General features: G+C 32.6%; 1 protein-coding gene across 1 annotated transcript in view; it reads right to left on the bottom strand.

Moving 5' to 3' along the window:
• Positions 1 to 19,849, bottom strand: part of LOC114324192 (hemicentin-1) — a 244,904-nt gene extending 225,055 nt beyond the window's left edge. The window contains exon 1 of the mRNA XM_050650522.1: positions 19,678 to 19,849. The gene's annotated coding sequence lies outside the window, so the exon portion shown is untranslated. The remainder of the gene's footprint in view (positions 1 to 19,677) is intronic.
• Between the last annotated feature and the right edge of the window lie 786 nt (positions 19,850 to 20,635).

Genomic DNA, 20,635 nt, shown 5'->3' on the forward strand with positions numbered 1-20,635 from the left:
TAAATTTTTAATTTTTCCAGTGTGTTTTATTTATTCTACAAAACTTAATGCAGGTTTGTCCTACAATTTACGATAAACCAATCACACCTCTCGATTTGACATTAAACATAATAATTTAAAGTCATGTCAAGATTTATTATCTATTATTATTTTTGAATTGAAATATTTTCATAAATTATAATAAAACACGAATCAATGTATGGATACTTAATTGAGATGACGGAAAATTACAATTGTTTTAGTTTTTAGTATATTAAAAAATGCGGTCTGTCGCACAGCCCCGTTTTTGCCTAGTTTGATATAATATTTTCGTTGAACTGACAACGTTGCCCTAGAAATTGGAATGACACTTGTGACAAGATCAACTTACACAACTTGAAAAACACGATTTTCGGTTATAAGAGTTGTACCAGTTTTTTTTGACGCGAAGTGTACTAATATAATTCTTCTCCATTCGTCTGGCATTTGTCCAACTTCCATAATTCTATTAAATAGACCTGCTAGCCAACTTATTCCTGTCTCTCCCAATGCTCTCCATACTTTCCCAGGAACATCATCTGGCCCGACTGCTTTTCCTTTCTTTATTTTTTGAAGAGCTTGAGCCACTTCCTCGTTTGTTATTCTGGTAACCATTGCTGCTACTGTCTCCGTTAACTCCCCTGGCTGTCTGTCAAATTCTTCATTTAATAAACTGTCAAAATACTTTCTTCATCTCTTTTTGACATCCTTTTCGTGAATTAGTATTTTGTTCTTTTTATCTCGGATACATCTAATCTGATTAAAATCTCTTGCTTTTTTGTTCTCTGTTTGGCTATTTTATATATCTTTGCTTCGCATTCCCTGATATCAAGTTGATCGTGTAGGTTTGAATACTTTTCTGCTTTAGCTTTTGCTACTGCTACTTTCGCTTCCTTTTTGGCGACCATATAGTTTTGAAGATCTATGTTCGATCTGGTTTCTTGCCACTTTTTATATAATTTTCCCTTCTCTTTTATTTTTCCTTGTACTTCATTTGACCACCACCAAGTCTCTTTATCCTCAAACTTCTTTCCTGACGTTTTCCCAAGTATTTCAATAGCCGTCTCTCTAATAATATTGGCCATTTTTCTCCAAATTTTGATAGGGCTTCCTTTCATGTTCCAACATAATATTTCTACTATTCTTTCCCTGAATAGACCTTCTTTCTCATCTTTTAGCATCCACCACTTGACTTTTTGTGGTCCTCTCCCATATTTTTGTTTAGGTTCGTTTTTTACTTCGATGTCCAGAACAAGCAGCTTATGTTGTTGGCTTACTGTCTCACTAACTATTACCTTACAGTCCTTGCATTCACGTATGTCTTCTTTCCTTATCATGAAGTAGTCTATTTGGGATTAATGTTGTCCACTTTTGTAGGTAATAAGTTGAGTTTCTCTTTTTTTAAAAGAATGTGTTAGCAATTGCCATATCCGATGCTGTTACTAATTTAAGCATGTCATCTCAAGCTTCATTTCTAGTTCCAAAGCCTAATCCCCCATGTATTGTTTCATATCCTGTCTTGGCTTGGCCCAAGCATAAATGATAATATAGAAAAATTAAAAACTTAAATTCGTTAAATAACTGGTCAAAGTCAAAACGTCAATAAAAGATACCGCTTGTCCCAAGCTTGAACAGCCATTGTCTGTGAGTGTTAAAAATAATTCTAAAATGAAGTGAAATGAAATGAAATTAGTCGGAACGTGTTGGGGGAGAAACAAAAAAAATCCAAGCGTTCAATAAATGAAAAAGGACGCCTAAATACAGGGTAAGTGTCTGTGTTGTTCTGTAATCTGCATTTACTTTTGCGTATACTACACATATGCAATGTTTTAATAACAATATAATTAAATATACAATTAGTGGAGTCAATGAAGGTGGATATGAGTTATTACCTCAGATTTCGTTGAACCTCCATCCATTTTCATAAAAATTGGTGAGTGGTTAGAGGATACCTCAAGGAACAAACGTGACATAGTGCCAACTTGCGCTTTTTGCATTTTAGGGGTGAAATACACCCCTTTTTTAAAAATTATTTTTTAGATTTCTGAAAGTGCAGTCACTGTAAGTTTTCACTTCCTATTTTGTTGAACCTTCATCGATTTTCATGAAAATCGGTAAGTAGTTAGAGGATACCTCAAGCAATAAAAGATATATAGCATCAATTTGCGCTTTTGCATTTTAGGGGTGTAATACACCCCTACTTTTTAAATTGTAAAAAATGCAGATTTCCGCATTATGGCACAAGTAATCTCGTTTAATTAAGAAAAATAAATATTTTTTTTATATTTATGTGCATGAATTACATTTTTTTTAATTTGCCAAACCTTATAGCAACCAAAAATCCGAAAATTAACAAGTCGAAAATCACGAAAACCTTATTCTTCTATATTTCTGAAAGTGTAGTCACTGAATGTTTTCACCCACGATTTCTTTGAACCTTCATCGATTTTCATGAAAATTGTTGATTAGTTAGAGGATACTTCAAAAAACAAAAGTGATATGGCACCAACTTGCGCTTTCTGCATTTTAGGGGTGAAATCCACCTTTTTTTTTAATGATAAAAATGCACATTTCAGCATTCTGGCTCAAGCAATCTCGTTTAATTAAGTAAAATAAATATTTTTTTACATTTATGTGCATGATTTATAATTTTTATTAATTGTTTAAACCCTATAGTAACCAAAAATCAGAAAATTAGCAAATCGACATCACGAAAAAAATTAATCTTTTATATTTCCAAAAAGGCAGTCACTGAAGGTTTTCACCCCTGATTTCGTTGAACCTCCATCAATTTTCATGAAAATTGGTAAGTAGTTAGAGGATACCTCAAGAAACAAAAATGATGTGATACCAACTTGAGCTTTTATCCTGGGGGTGGATGTTACCCCTTCTCATGGGTGAACACTATTTTATTAAAAATAACCCCATAATTAGATAGAGGAGTAAATTCTAAGCAAACTTTCTTTTATCAAGTTTATAAATTTTTTATTTAAATAATATTTCATAATTTAATAAAATATTATTGGTACAGTAAAACCTGACAATAACGGCCACTAAAAATAGAAAACAATTGGCCGTTATAGAAATGTGGCCGCTAATGCTAGGTTTCCTTTTCCACAAATACATAAAATATAATTGAAAATTTATTTATTTTAGTAATTAAATCAAATCTAATTAAATATAATTCTACAAACAAACGGAACATACTAAAACTAAATTCAATTTACTACAATATAAAACAATATCTATACGAAAAAAGAACTACAAAAAAAACAGAATTTTTGTTTGTTTTCCATTTTTTTAGATAAACGAAACATACTAAAACTAATTTAATATAGGTAATACATAATATAAAACAACATACTATAGCTACTACGAAAAATACGCTTATCACTAAAGTATCGTCGTGCTTTCATGCTATATTCAACAAAACCAACTTGGTACGGCCTTTAATTAGATATCGCAAATCACTTTGGCTGATTTTGTCTGCATATATATTATGTTTGAAGAATCCCTTTTTTTTGTGAGACTGGATATAGGACATTTCTCAAGTATGAATTCACATTCATGGTATATCGTTGCTATACAGGGATAATAATCTGTGCAATGTTATGGTACAGGCTACGTTAAATATGAAGTAAATGTGGAAAATATACACTGGTTATTCATTTCAATTTAATTTGATTGTTTTTTAATCGTTTACAATATTTAAAATAATTAAAGACATAAAGTTAGGGATTTCAAAAATAAATTCAGTTCTCACTGGCATGGTGGGAACGGAATGGGACGTTTCGATGCCGCCGGTTCATCGCCAGTCCATTTCATCGCCGTCATATCTCGCATTTCCTAGAATTCCTAATTAATACTAAAAATAACTAATAATTGTAACTGTCGAAAATTCGGAAATATATCAGATAGCGATTAATTGACTGGCGATGAATCGGCCGGCATCGGCATCGAACTGGCGGCATCGAAACGGCGGCGATGAAACGTCCTAGACCCGGTGGGAAATAATAAAGTGCCATACAATAGCATTTCATTACAATGCTCATTACAGGCATTACAGGCTGCTCCGTTTGAGAAAACTCATACTCTCAAACTTTGAGAAAACACTCATTCAGTTTCGACCAACCCTGTATTAGCTAAAATTAAACGTTTTGCCTAGATTAATAATTTTTAACAATAATAGATTATACTAAAAATCACTTGAACATAAATTGATTTTCTGATGTCAAATCACTACGATTATACAGGGGGTGAATATTGCTATGAAATTTGAAAATAAAAACGTAATTATCTTTTAAACTACTTCGTATAACATCACAAAACCTGATATTTTAAGAAATAAAACATAGAGGAGAATCCAAAAATGTAAAAATATACAGGGTGTTCCATTAAACAAAAGATAATTTTGTTTCACCCTCTCAATATGGGTGGCCCTGTATATTTGGAAATGTATTTAAATTCTGATATTATCTATGCCCCAATCTCACCTAAATAAACTTTTTTTGTATCTCCTACAACAAACGACTAATTGGACTTCCCACAACCTGTATACATACAAAATCTCCGCTATAAAATTTTTTCAAAGAAAATGTTATTGGTTTTTTTAAAATAACTTTTTTATCCAAAAACCATTACAAATCTAAGTAAAAGTTCTATAACACTGTATTAAACATAATTTTCTAAATCCTTTATTTTTTTTTAAATACAAGGTGAAAGGGCCCCGGTTACATGGTTCTCGCAGTAAAATTTAGGATTTAAATGTTTCTATCTCGGTTATTTTTTGTCGTAAAAAAATATTAAAAAAAGAAAAAGCTTAAATAACGTTAAAACTAAAATTTTGTTCTCCACCATTTTTTAAGTATATCGAGTATTTTTGGAGTTATTATCAAAAGAAAATGAAATTCACGAAAATTTAAAAAATTCTAATTTTTTTTAATCGTATCTTTTTTCAAAAATATGCATTCTAAACCCGTCAAAATTGTTGAAGTTATTACTCATGTTAAAATAAATAAAGTTTTAAATGGGTTACTATAAATTTTAATTTTTGTGGAAATGACGTATGTTTCATTTTTCATTCTTCTCTAAAAAATCTGAAAGGGTCCTCTTATTTTTATCATAACTTGCTTAATTTTGATGCTATCGACTTCTTATATAGCTTTTTGATAGTTACCTTTAAGTACTTTATTAAAATTTTTAATATCTATATTTAACAAAGTACATCGTTTTCCTGTTATTTAAGCTTGAATAATACTAAGATTTGAGTACTCGCGGAAAAAAATATACATTCAATTGCATATAACTCACTTTGTATATGTAATAAAGGATTTTTCGAATAAGGAGCTTATTTATTTTTATATGATCTTCGATTTTGGTAATAACAACTTTTTTGAAGAAACTTATGGTTTTTGAGTTATTTATGAAAAACTGCTTTAAAACACGGATTTTTTTCAGGAAAAATCAAAACTTTTGATCTTTAATAACTCAAAAACTATTGATTTATTGAAATAACTTTATATAACAAATTTTACTTATAATTTGTCCTTCTATCTATTAGTGGTATTATTTTTAATATAATAATTTCCACCCCCGAGAAGGGGTGGCATCCCCCCCCCAGGGTAAAAGCGCAAGTTGGCACCATGTCACCTTTGTTTCTTGAGGTATCCTCTACATACTTACCAAGTTTCATGAAAATCGATGGAGGTTCAACGAAATCGGAGGTGAAAACCTTCATTGACTCCACTAAATGTAATTTTTTTAAACAATTAAAATTATATTTTTCCAATAAATTCAAATTTTTATTTTATTCTGAATGATTTTGCGTTGAATAATAAAACGTTTAATATTTCTTTTTAAAACGAGACTAATTAGGTACCTTCCTTAATTATAAACAAATTAACTTCGAATAATTATAAAAAATTATTTTCTATAAATGCTATACAATGTGTAACTTCTCTCACTACTTACATACATTCAAAACGAACAATTTCTCATGCAGTGAGAAAAGTCGGCCATTGCAGTGAGAAATATTTTTTCTCACGGGTTCTCCTACGGTTTTCCATATACGATCGCCGTTTCCATGGTAACATGTACAATACACACAATTAATGTTGTCAAATAAAATGTGTTGTAAGTTGTAGCAAAACTTACCAGGAATTACCTTTCAAAACTGTTCGAAAATAACTGTTAATTAGAATTTTAAATAAATAACGTAAGTACATAAATTTTAATAATATTAAATACCTACATGTGTATATATTTTATTTCAACTTATGCATATAATATACCTAAAAGCACCTAAATTATTTAATTTTTAAGTTTGAACTCTTGACAAAACTGCATCCATGGAAAAAGTACAGTGTACAACACATAAGAAAATGACATAATTCTCCCTGGCTTGATTTGCGGCGCTCGTGAGAAATATTTCTCTTTTCTCACTTGTTGTACAATATACTATACGAGTACTTACCTAATCGTCCCAGAATTACTTTCTTTTTCTTGAATTCGTGGAAAAATGTTTAAATTTTTAAATATAAAACAATATTTTGTCTACGAGTAATATAGGTTGAAATTTGAACTTTATTAAAGTTGACACCATCTATCTATCGCCCGTCGGCAAATTCAAACAAAAATATAACTTCAGGCCATCTTTTACCACCTTTAGTCCAGACAAATTAATATATGTATTTAATATATTTTTTACCATCAAAAATGAGATATTTTAATCAAATATTGTATCAAATGTAATTTGCAGAATAATTTTGAATTACGTTCCGCTAATGAACTCGCTTTTTTCCTTCAAAGTAGAAAAAAGTTTCAATTATATTGCTTAATAGTATAATTGTCTAACAATTTTAACTGTACTAATCCCCAAGTATAAATTTTTAAGTGCTAAACTGATTGATTTACGATGAGTAACTGGGTTGTAAAAATACCGGCATGTGCCTAGGTAAAGGGACATCGGTTTACTCGAATTTCATAACATACAAATATTATCTCTTTGAATTTGCCGACGGGCGAAATATCGATGGACCCGACTTTACAGACACACTCTATCCTATTATGAAAAAAGACATCTTCTAAGAATGTTTTACTAACTAACAGATCTGTTAGTTTTTATAAAAATAGGAATATGTAATATGAATATTATATGTCCGATTTAACAAACAATACTACGACGCATAAAAATGCATGTTTGAAACATTATTCCAATAATAATTACAAAAACGAATTTGTGTTAGATAACTTTTGCAACACACATGTGAGTATGCTCTTGGGATTATCTCATGTCGGTGCATGTTACTGCATAATTTAATTTAATAGCAATAATAAAAACCGATGTCTGCATGCAAATGTAATCAATCCCCTTATTTGCGTGCAAATATATGAAATATAATACGAGTAATGAACCAATTAGGTAATATTTGGAAAAATTATATTAAACCATAGTTTTTATTCGGATCCCCTCTGGCAGTAGATTCGACCTTCACCGAATATTTTCACCTACCGGTTATAACCTAAAACCGGTTTTTTTACTCCGCAATAATCGGTTTTTCCGGTTGTTTTTTTGTCCCGGTTATGACCGGTTTTTTCTTTTTAAAGTAATAACCAGTGAAAAACCGAATAAGTGGAAAAAATAATGCATTCGGAGAAAAAATGGAAAATGTTTCGCCCCTAGCACGCGAATGAGAAAGTTTAAGCTGACTGAAACCGATTTGACAACACTGATGACTGATATCGATTCGTATGAAGTATTGCAAACTAGAGAGCAATGTAATTGTAACCTACTGGGTATTTGGCTATTGACTAAAATTTTGACTACTATTTTGGAATAACCGGTTTCTTTGACCAGTTATAACCGCCAGGTTAAACCGTAGGTAAAAAAACCGGTATAACCAAAAACCGGTATTTTGTCAACAACCGCCATTCCTAACATGTTGGTCAATGAATGCCCAATGAAACTTCAGTCTAAATACATAATGCAAAAATTAGGAAGACCACGTAAGTGAAAAGATAAGTGAACGGAAATATGTTGCAAAGAATCAATACCTGAGGAATAAATCTAAATTTGAACAAAAAGAAGTAAAAGAATAATAAACTTACAAAGTATGTAGGTACCTGTATTCTTTGGTAAGAAAAAAGAATGCTTAGCTGAAATATAAATCTGAGAGAACGTTGTTAGTCCAGTCGGGTTAGACGAATAACAGGCCTAACCTTGCATTAGGAGCTGCCCCAAATTTTATTTTTTTAATCTTTAGGGGAGGTCAATAGTAGTGTAAATTTAAAATCTCGACTGAATTCCGCCATTGCGTTAGCCGCCATCTTGATTTTAAACGATAACCGTTTTTGCGCATTATCTCCGTCATTTTCAACTTTTCGACAAAAAGTATAACAACCAAAATTGTTGAAAATGTAATTTTCTATCATTTCTATTTATACAATTTTTTCGTGCCATCGATATTTTCTGAGTTATAGTGGAAAATAGTGACAGTTATATATAAATAGAGCATAATTATCTCGTTTATTGTTAGTTTTACGACAAAAATGTTCCTATACAAAAATAGAGAGAATTGAATTCTACGCAATTTTAGTTTCTTTCATTTTTTGCTAAAGTTAATATTTAAGGTAGTATGTATGCGGTAATGGCGCGAGCGTAAGACCTGATTGATTTTGTAGCAATTGCTTTTGTTCAATATCTACGCCATTTTTAACTTAAATTGTTCCAAATATGATTTCCTACAATTTATTTTTAACAATTTTTTCACGCGGTTGATATTTTCCGAGTTAAGTGGGAAAATAGTAAAAAGTAATGGGGGGAGCATAATTACTGAATTGAATCTTTTTTCCGAGCTGCCCCAAATTTTATAATTCTATCCTTTAGAGGAGATCACTAGTAGTGTAAATTTAAAATCTCGACTGAATTACTCGGTTGCATTAGCCGCCATATTGATTTTAAAGAAGAACGGTTGTTGCTTAATATCTCCGCCATTTTCAAGTTTTCGACAAAAACGGTAGGAACTAGAATTGTTGGAAACGCAATTTCCTACAATTTCCGTTTCACAGTTTTTTTATGCGATCAATATTCTCCGAGTTAAGGAGGAAAATAGTGGAAGCGGAGGAGAAGCATAATTATTGAATTGTCTCATTTATTATTAACTTTACGACATAATTGTACATAATCAAAAATAAAGAGAATTATATTTTATACAATTTTTGAAACTTCCAATGAAACACCAACCAAACTAAGTACATACATAGAAGACATAAATAATAACTTATATGCATTAAGTTCACTTAATTTTATTAACTAATGGGTTTTATTGGTTGAATTTGTCTGTCGATAATTAAGTTTCATGTCAGCTAACATATTTTAATATTTCAACAATTTTTTTTTTAATTTTGTACCCCGTTGGGGGGAATTTTCCCATTAACCCCCTCTTAGACCCGCCACTGGTTCTCTCGAAAAATTGTAGTAAATCGTAATTGCACCAATTTCAGTCCTTACACTTTTTGTCGAAAAGTTGAAAATGGGGAAGATATTGAACAAAAACAATTGCTTTAAGATCAATCGGGTCTTACGCTTGCGCCTTTACCGCATACGTACTACCTTAAATATTGATTTTATCAAAAAAATGAAAGAGATCAAAATTGTACAAAATTTATTTCTCTTTATTTTTGTATAGATCAAAATTTGTTGTAAAAGTAATAATAAACGAGATAATTCAATAAATCCATAATTATGCTTTAACTGTCACTGATTTTTTCCCCATAACTCGGAAAATAGGGACCGCACGAAAAAAATTATATTAAACGAAATTATAGAAAATCGCATTTTCAACAATTTCAGTTTCTATATTTTTTGTCGAAAAGTTCAAAATGGCGGAGATATTGAGCAAAAACCGTTCTCGTTTAAAATCAAGATGATGGCGGCTAACGCAACGGTCAAATTCAGTCGAGATTTTAAATTTTTACTACTATTGACCCCCCCTAAAGATTAGAAAAATAAAATTTGGGGCAGCTCCTAATGCAAGGTCAAATCGTATCCCGACTGGGCTATGTTATGTAGGCTTATAAACAATATCAGAAGAAAACAGAGCAATCGGAACGGTTTGGGAAAGGTTTGGAAAATTAACAACTAGGAACAGCATACTCATTTACTCTTTACTCACAGCTAACGAGAAGTAAATGTGGTGCATGTCCTGGTGTCTTAAGAACAACGGCACAGACACTGTGTTTTTCAACTGCTGAATATGCCTACCCCGTTTGGAGCAGATCTGCCCACACCAAATAAGTTGAGATATGCAGGATAGTAACGAGGTGCATGAAACCGACTCAACTCACAAATCTATAAAAAGCAGCGGGTTTTGCAGAACCAGGGCCGGATTTAAGGGGTGGCAGGCTGGAGAGCTGCCTGGGGGCCCCACATTCCGGGGCACCCACAAAGCTTCAAACATAAAAAAATCAGCACATTATTCACATAGAATAATTTTTGTCAATCTATTAAGTGTGATATTTCGTTACATGGAAGGTTGCACTCCTGTTTGAAGGTTTCTCATATTTTTGTCAAATCACGGTCATAAAGCAGAAGATATATTTAATTCTCTAATGACATTCTTGCAAAAATAAGATATCGATTTGAAAAACTGCACGAGAGAGTCCTACGACAACTCGTCAGTTATGAGTGAAAAAATACAATGGTGTTTAAGCTAAAATTAGAGAACATAATATCTAGACGTGGATTCCGTGTGCCGCCCACTCTCTAAATGTAGTTGCAAAAGCTGCAGCTGAGAGTTGTCCTGCTGCCATAGCATTACTTGATTTCTTAGAAAAACTATATGAACTGTATGTATTTTTCACTTCCTCTACATATAGATACAACTTGTTAATCGAATGTTTAAAAGCTGAGTCTTTAAGCGACAGCAACGCCGACCATTGCAGAAATAGTATTGTTTCTAAAAGTAAATACTACTAGAAGTGATACTGATCATCTAGAAGCAATGCAGCAAAAGCACTAGTTAAAGGTTATAATCAGATTAAAGGAGCATTATCCAAAATTTCAGAAGACTATGAGCAACTACTTAAAACTCGTAGCAATGCAAATAGTTTGTATAATCGAACGTGTTTGCTAAAAACAGGAATATTTGCAATATTTTGAAATCTCAGAGAGGACAAAGAGCACAAGGCGTATTCTCCAAGATCCAAATATTGACCTTAATTCTGTAGCGGCGGTACTTAAATCATTTCATCAATTTATATTCTCTTAAGGAATATACGACTGATTCCACTGAATTATGGAACATCTCCAGAGACTGAAATGATAACATCAGAGAAATTAAGGAATCAAAAGGTTTGTTCCAACACAACTAGAAACCGTCCATGTAACGATCACCGTCTTGCGCAGTACCATGGAACGTATTATTTAGTTCCCATGTAACCCATGGAACGTTAATTATCTAGTAACGTGATCGTTACATGACGGTTCTTCGTCGTGTTGGAACAAACCTAAAATGTTACTATTATAGATCAGTTAAGTTCTTTTTTTAGTCACAGGTTTTCTGCATATGAATTAATTCATTCCAATTTGGGGTTTTTACATCATTTGGAAAATTTAACTCCCAATGAATTTGAAACTCACTCACTGGAGCTTACCGACATTTATAGCAATGATTTAGATGAAAACCTATGTGTCGAACTGGTACAACTTGTAGATTTTTTCAATTCATTTAAATAGGAAATCGGCTCATTAAAGTAAAAAACTTTAAATGTACAGACTGCCAAAAGAAAAAAATGTGAATGCGTTTCCAAACGTTGAGGTGATACTTCGTTTATATGTATTTAGTTCTGATGCTAACTAATTGCATTGGAGAGGGATCATTGTCAAAACTTAAGTTAATTAAAAATCGACTTCGGTCTATGTTGGGCCAGGAGCGTTTGAATCATCTCTCTATAATGAACATTGAACACAATGTCTTAAAGTAACTAGACATGCCCGACATAATCAAGGAATTTTCAATTAAAAAATCTCGAAAAGTACCCGAATTTTACCCAATTATGTAACACATACTATGATGTGTTATTGATACACATCAATGTTACACTGTTATGTTACACTACTTGCAGAGTGCTAGATAAAATTAAATATATCGTGGATACAAAGAGCTATACAAAGCTCGAACACCACGAAAGCTACTTAATTAAGTCCAGGAAAAGCTTTCTTGGAACAGTGCAGGATGAACCGCCCGAGTATTTTCCTCTTCTCTAGATTCAATTGTCCGGCCAATCTGTGGAGTTTAAAACGCAGAATAATATAAATAGCATAAGAAGGAGGGTCGCCCCAGTAAAATAAATTGGCAAAATGGGGGAAAATATACAAGATAATGTGAACTTTGACTGTGAAAAAATACAGAATATGGAACATCTTTTTACATGCTGAAACTGTCCTCATCGGTGTACCTTCGAAGATTTATGGCTCACCAACAAAGATCGAAACGACGTAGCCTGATATTGGGCCGAAATTATATAAATGATATTAGCCCGGGAGGTAGTGTCAAATTTAACCGGAGCATTTTAGCATGGCTGTTTTCTTTTTATTTAGTTAGGTGTTCCAAAGCTTATTAACAAATGATATGTCAGCTGGCCCAAAACCGGGGATTTTAGCCAAGAAAAGGTAAAATGTGAAACTTGATGGAAAAACGCTACAACTTATATGTCAAATATTTATCTCCGTGACTTATGTGTATAATAGCCAAGAGTACCTAGCTATTGGCTTTCACCCAGACGACTCGGGTTCAAATCCTGGCCCTGAAAATCTTTTTGTTTTTAAAATTGACATTTTGATTTGAAAAATAAATATTTTTTGATAATACATACCATGTTTTTATTATTTATAAGACACAATATAAAAAAGTCTGTATGTCTTTTATAGAATCGTAAACTATGCATTGATCATAATATGATAATATCATAATATTATTATGATTGACCTCCTTAATAAACAAAGTTGTTGTACATAATCCCCTAAAGCTTCCTCAGTTAGTACGACCAATCGAGTACGACCCCAAGTGAAAAAAGAGGTTGCCCCCACCCCCCTTATTTACGCAGACACCACAAAAACAATATTGTTTATTAGAAAAAAAGTATACGCAATATTTTTGAGAATTTTTTGGCTCTCTGGTAATTTTTAGGTACATATTTAACTTTTAAACATTATTTTTTAGTTCTAAGGCGGTACGAAGTTTGCCGGGTCAGCTAGTTAATAACAAAAAAATATTCTTGAACTATGTAGTTTGGCAAAGATTAAAAAGTATAAATCATTAATTTATGAATTTTAGATTGTAAGAAAAAAGCGTCAGCTGAATATATATGATCAAATGCAAAGTTTACGATTCTATAAAAGGCATACAGACTTTTTTATATTGTGTCTTATAAATAATAAAAACGTGGTATGTATTATCAAAAAATAATTATTTTTCAAATCAAAATGTCAATTTTAAAAACAAAAAAGATTTTCAGGGCCAGGATTTGAACCCGAGTCGTCTGAGTGAAAGTCAGTAGCTAAGTATTCTTGGCTATTATACACGTAAGTCAGGGAGATAAATATTTGACATATAAGTTGTAGCGTTTTTTCATCAAGTTTCTCATTTTACCTTTTCTTGGCTAAAATCCCCGGTTTTGGACTAGCTGACACATAATTTGTTAATAAGCTTTGGAACACCTAACTAAATAAAAAGAAAACAGCCATGCTAAAATGCTCCGGTTAAATTTGACACTACCTCCCTGGCTATATGTCCGGACATGTTGGCCAGGGTAATAAGACAAAAATATACCCTGTTCGTGACACTCCAGCAGCCAGGGTACTCAAGAAATTATAACTATTACAAATTATAACTATTTCCTGCGTAGGATCTGGCGGCCATTTTTATTTATAAACAATTAACTGTCAAAAAATGGCATTTCCCCCTTTTTTTCAAATCAACGGAAAACAGTACAACCTATGATTTTTTTAATGCAAATATCTTCGAGAATTTGGAAAAAGCTTTAAAATGACGTATTACAAAGTTTGATATACTCATTTATTGTTAATATAATTGCGAAAAAAACGTCGGAATTGCAAAAAAAAATATTTTCTCAATAACTGTTGTAAAAATATTAGTGTACAGCTTTGAAATTTTTGTCAAACGAGGGTTCTTGGGTGCTTAATATGTGATAAAAATTTCAAAGCGATTCATTCAATTGTTTAAATTTTATTCAAATTGTTTATCCCAGAGAGCATGTTTTTTGCATTAACATAAGTCAGAAAAAAATGACCTTAGAACCATTCCACAGGTGTCAAATGAAAGAGCATGAGCTACATTTTCAACATGATTTAAAAAAGTGAATAAAAATGCATTTATTAGTAATAAATACTATGCAAAATTATCGTCAATTTTTCTTTATAAACTTTTTGAATAACTTTTTCCAAAAAAATTAACTTCTTTACCCTGTTTCAAGTGCACAACTACCAAGCAATGTTATTTATATCATAATTGATAAAAAATTGTAATAAATATGTATAATTTCTTATATAACAAAATAAAAAGTTTATAAGGAAAGATTTACGATACTTTTGCATACATAATTATTTATTACTAATAAATGCATTTTTTTATTCACTTTTTTTAAACCAAGTTGAAAATATAGCTCATGCTCTTTCATTTGACACCTATGGAATGGTTCTAACGTCATTTTCTTCTGACTTATATTATTGCAAAAAAAATGCTCTCTGGGATAAACAATTTGAATAAAATTTAAACAATTGAATAAATCGCTTTGAAATTTTTATCACATATTAAGCACCAAAGAACCCTTATTTGACAAAAATTTCAAAGCTTTACACTAATTTTTACATCAGTTATTGCGAAAATATTTTTTTTTGCAATTCCGACCTTTTTTCGCAATTATATTAACAATAAATGAGTATGTCAAACTTTGTAATACGTCATTTTAAAGCATTTTCCATAATCTCGAAGATATTTGTACTAAAAAAACCATAAGTTTTTCTGTTTTCCATTGATTTGAAAAAAAATTGAAAAATGCCATTTTTTGACACTTACTTGTTTATAAATAAAAATGGCCGCCAGATCCTACGCAGGAACTAGTTACAATTTGCTCTTTGCCCTGTCGAAAAAACGCTTCAGTACCCTGGCTGTTCAAGTGTCATGGAAAAAACCTTATTACCCTGGACTAATGATAAAGTAGAGTAAGTTTGCGAAAGAAATAAAACATGATTTTTTGGATTACAGAAAGAGATGTATTTACACTAAACAAAAGGAGCCACTACTAGAAGTAAAAACTACCGCCATCGTTATCATCGATAGATATTCCATCCATCGTTAGATGTACATAAGCCTCCCTTAGGTGTGTCCATTCATTTCTTTTCGTTCCTTTTTGCATCCATTCGTGGCCTACACATCCAAAACTAGCGTACATTGTCACCAATAACACATGCCAGTAAACTATTGTTGCATATCATCAAAAACAGTTTAAAAACTTCCGTTCTTGTTCTTCTTCTATCGTCCACGTTTGGACATAGGCCTCTCCCAACTCCTTCCATCGGTCTCTATCCTGAGCAACATATTTCCAATTTGTTCCGGCTATTCTTTTAATATCATCAACCCACCTCATCTGTGGTCTTCCTCTCGGTCGTTTACTTTCGTAAGGTCTCCAGTGTTGTATTGTTGCATTCCAACGTTGGTCTTTTTGTCTAGCAGTGTGGCCTGGGAAATGCGGGAAGACCACCCACAAGATGGACTGACGACATAAAGAGGATTTGTACCAACTGGATTGCAGCAGCGCAGGATAGATCTGAATGGAAGTTTATCGAGGAGGACTATCTTCAGCAGTGGACGACTATGGGCTGATGATTATGATGAGTGTGGCCTGCAAAGCTCCATTTAAGTTTGGCAACTTTTGTTGTTATGTCCTCGACTTTTGTTTTTGAACTTACGCAGTCGTTCCTCTTTTTATCTGACAGTCGTATACCTAGCATAGCTCTTTTCATTGCTCTTTCTATTGTGGCTAATTTGCTTGGTTAGGGTTAACACTTATTAAAAATCTATACCAGTTCAATATGATAACAGAGATTCTCAAGCCAATTCAGAGCAGAGAAGGGGGTTAGACAAGGATGTCTTTTATCCCCTGACTTATTCAATATAACAATAATAATAATATATAAAGGAAAAGATTCCTCTCATTGGCTGTATACCATAATAAAAACTTACTAATGAAGTAAAAACCTCACATGTAGGTAGGTGGTATATAATTTATTAAATATAAAAAAAGTATATTATATATTTATTTTTCTACCACCTGATGATGGACTGATTGGTCCGAAAACGTTTGTGATTTTATCCATCTTGGATCATTTTTAGAAAAAATTTTTTAATAAATTATATACCACCTACCTACATGTGAGGTTTTTACTTCATTAGTAAGTATTGGTCCGAAAACGTTTGTGATTTTATCCATCTTGGATCATTTTTAGAAAAAAATTTTTAATAAATTATATACCACCTACCTACATGTGAGGTTTTTACTTCATTAGTAAGTATTGATATATATATAATAAATATATAAAAAGTATATAAAAAAAAAAAAAAAATTTTTTTTTTTTTAATAAATTATATACCACCTACCTACATGTGAGGTTTTTACTTCATTAGTAAGTAAATAATAATAATATCGTATGGCATTTTTGCCGGGAGATCCTTTCGGACAGTTCCGGCGCCATTTACATCTTTAACCTAGTGCCGATGTACTATCCCAGGGGGTAGTCGATATCCCAGGGGACCGACGGCTTTACGTGCTCTCCGAGGCAGGGTGAGACGGCTCGTGTCATTATTGGAAATTAAAATGGTTTGTCTTTGGCAGGGCTCGAACCCACGTGCACTGGCGTATGAGGCCAGCGAATATGCCGTTACTCCACGGCCGCTCACAGACTTATTCAATAATTGTGGAAAATAGATGAAGATAGTATTAGAAGGTTGGTTTGTTGAAGTAATGGTGGTAGGTAGAAAAATCTCCAATATAAAATTTGCTGATGACAGTACAGTAATAGTAGCAGTAGATAAACAAGAAATGCAGGTAGCATTCGCTTCTGCGAAAAGTAGTAAAGCGTGAAATTTGGTCTTAAAATAATCGTGATTGGCAGATTCAACATTGGTTTTTCCGTTCAACGGCCAGACGACTTGGCCTGTATAATTTTGTTTTTTTTTTACTAAGTATAGTATTTTTTATTTCCCATCAATTAAACATTCAGCCATTCACTTATAGCGTATATATTTTTCATTCTAAAGACTTTTATACTCATTATAAATACCTTTAAAGGCTTACTTTTAATAATCAGTAAATGGAAGATAGCATACCGTAAAAATTATGATTGTTAAAAATGAAAATCACCAAGTGTACTTGCTTTTGTTAATTGCAAAGTGTGCTCCGTTCTAATGAGAAGGTAAAGCAGTCGTGACTCTAAAAGATATGGAACATTTCACTTGTTCTTAGGTCAGTGTGTCTGTATTGCATGCACCTAAAGTCTTTAGTACGATAAATTTAGACGAAAAATGAGCATGTTTTTAAATAAAATAATTAATGTTTTGAATTACTTTTAAAATCTTAAATTTTTTAGTTGTTGCTGTACTCTAGATTTAACTACAGGGTGCGTATAGTTCGCAGATTTAAATAGAGGATGTTCTTTAGCATAACAAGCATTTGGTCCACTGCAAACAGTATTTGAGTCAAACTTACCAAATACTTTAAAAGCAAAAACCTTCGATCTGTATTTATTACATATGGAACTGAAACATAGGATTTTAACAACAACATAGTCCACAAACTTCAAGTGACTCAGAGAGCTATGGAACGGAGATTGTTCAACATTAAGCTCACCAATCGCAAATCTAGTGGAAAATAAGAAGATGAACAAAAGTAACAAATGGAATCCAAAATATTGCCATATTAAAATCGAACTGGGCAGGACACATAGGAAGAATGAAAGACAACCGTTGGACCGAGCGGGATTCGTATTTAAAATTTTAAATTTACCCCCCACCCCTCTCCGTGGGGAGTCGTGTTTAGTATCATTCGATAGATTTTTGAGAAATATTGAGCACGTATTTTTTAGTTTTTAGATCTATCGTTCATTTCACGAAATATTCGCTTTTTTCTTGTGAAACTTTGTGACTCATCCATTTCCCCGCCCAAATCGTCAGAATTTTGAAATGTACACTGTTTTGCATGTACTTAACTTACCTTATCTTAATCTGATGATTTCGAGTTTTTCCATGGATAGATTTTTTTTCGGCGACCCCTTAACGAACTCCCCTGTGTTTAGAGCCAATATTATGGTAGAGGTAGGTACATCTACAGGGTACCAGGTTTTTCCCATATGATAATCTGAAGCGCTCGAGTTACTGCAAAAATCCCCGCTTGGGCTCCCCTACCATTAACTATCAATAATGTTAAACAACTGTCAATATCAAATTACTAATTTTGTTTTAATTTACTTTTGATGTGACAGAAAAAATATTAGACATATGATCAAACCATAGGCGTTACATTTAATTTTTAAGAGGTGTTGTAATTTAAATGAATTAAGACTTTTTTGCAAAGACGGTGCAAATATAGCAAAAATAACGTGGACAACCATTATGTCTGAATACTCCATCTAAATGCCTTTCTAATGATGTGCCGCACATGGTATATTCCCTATTATTATGGTATTATATGTGGAAGCAAGGGGTTGACAAATGACAGGTGTATGTATCGTAAAGATGTCCCTTAGAACAAAAATCGACCTGCTTTGTCATTTCCTTAAAATCTAATAAATACTGGATATCGAGGTGGATTGATTTCATTGTCCCACCCTGTATTTCTCTTAATTAATGTAATGTATCGGTAATGTATCAGTTAAAACCGTATTGTTGCTTGCCTTCGACAAGCTTCAGTTGCTTTAATGCTTCAAATATTCGGAGAATTTACTATTAACTTTCTCAGCACAGCGAATCGTTTAAGTCAAAGCTTTCATCAGTGGCGTGCTGGCCATATAAATGAATCGGTGCAATCACCGAGAGGCCGCGGCCTCTTGAGGCCGGTCAAATAAGTTTTCATTATAAATAATGAATAAAAAATTCTGATGATAGAAGGTAACATGAGGATGGGAGGCCGCTTTCCTATAAAATCACCGGGCCGCTTGAAAAGGTCCAGCACGCCACTGGCTTTCATCCTTAATCCAAAATAGTCGTAAATTCGTGAAATATACTATAGTATCGGCAAAAAAACTAAAGTAAATAAATTTAATACTTGCCATAAAACACTGAAGGCAAATAAAACAGTGAAGGGATGAAAGATTTCAAGTTCATCGAATTTCAAGTAACAAAGAGAAGAAAATCAAAAATCAGGACACAATAAGAAAAGAATACAATATACCGGAATAAGAGTAGACCGGAAAATACATAGCATAACAAGATACGTAAACAAATAAATACATATATTGGAACAAATTACCTTTTTAGCTTCACAAATAAATTCTAAAAAGAAATGTTAAATATAATTCTTCCTTTTAATAACTAATAAAATTTAAACAACTGAAGTAATTTTCTGTAATAAAACATAAAGTCTTACCATTCCTTAATCCAGAACTAAAATTAAGTTACAAATAAAATCACAAAGAACTTTCGAGACACTAAACTAACAATCAAATTTATCGGGACGCGGAAGTTCACGGAGCAATACTCACGACCGGAAGATGCGCTAGGGATGCTGGAGAAACCGTGGAATAGTGTTGCGAGCGAGATGATGGTTCAACGAGAACAAGATTACAACTGGCGCCACATGGCCTCGCTTGGATATTCAGATGCCGCACCACCGACGAGGATGACGCTCCGGACTTTTGGGCATCATGTGATTTTGCGTTCATCTCATTCATGTGGCCGGGCCCTTTGGTATTTCGATAGGTCGATTTTTGTCTTTGAAGTCTGTTTTATTGATGAAAAATTTAATGATAAACAACGAGACCTATATTAGATGTGGCCAATTTTTTTCTTACTATAGAATTTCTGAATATCTGAAGAACAACATACTTATCTGTAAGAAGTAGTTGTTAATGATGTGAAAACATAAATCAACACCTAGAAAACATTGGGAGAGAAATATTAAATCACTACCTGCTACCGAAAATGGCAGAAAAGAAAAATTGGATGACTGACACTCTATTATAGATGACAGGCAGAAGAAAAGAGTTCAAGGGGAACGACTACGCCTCATCAGCATCTAGAGTCACTACCGGATTAACCAATAGGCAAAGTAGGCAGTTGCCTAGGGGCGTCGACCCCAAAGGGGGCCTCACAGGGCCCAAAATGGGAATATTCACTATCTGCGTTTGCTGATAAACCTGTAAGATATTGTTGTATTTTATTATTTTTGATATTGTGCAATTGTAGTTTAATTTCCTTGGTGATTTTATTTAATTTTGTCTTGTTCTCAGGTGTTCTTTTTCTTCGCCACTCCTCCTTTATTTTTCTCTTTCTAGCAATCATTTCCTTTGTTACAGTTGGGCAATGCTCTTTAAATTCTGTTTGGT

The sequence above is a fragment of the Diabrotica virgifera genome, chromosome 5, assembly GCF_917563875.1.
Source record: "Diabrotica virgifera virgifera chromosome 5, PGI_DIABVI_V3a".
Lineage (NCBI taxonomy): Eukaryota > Metazoa > Arthropoda > Insecta > Coleoptera > Chrysomelidae > Diabrotica > Diabrotica virgifera.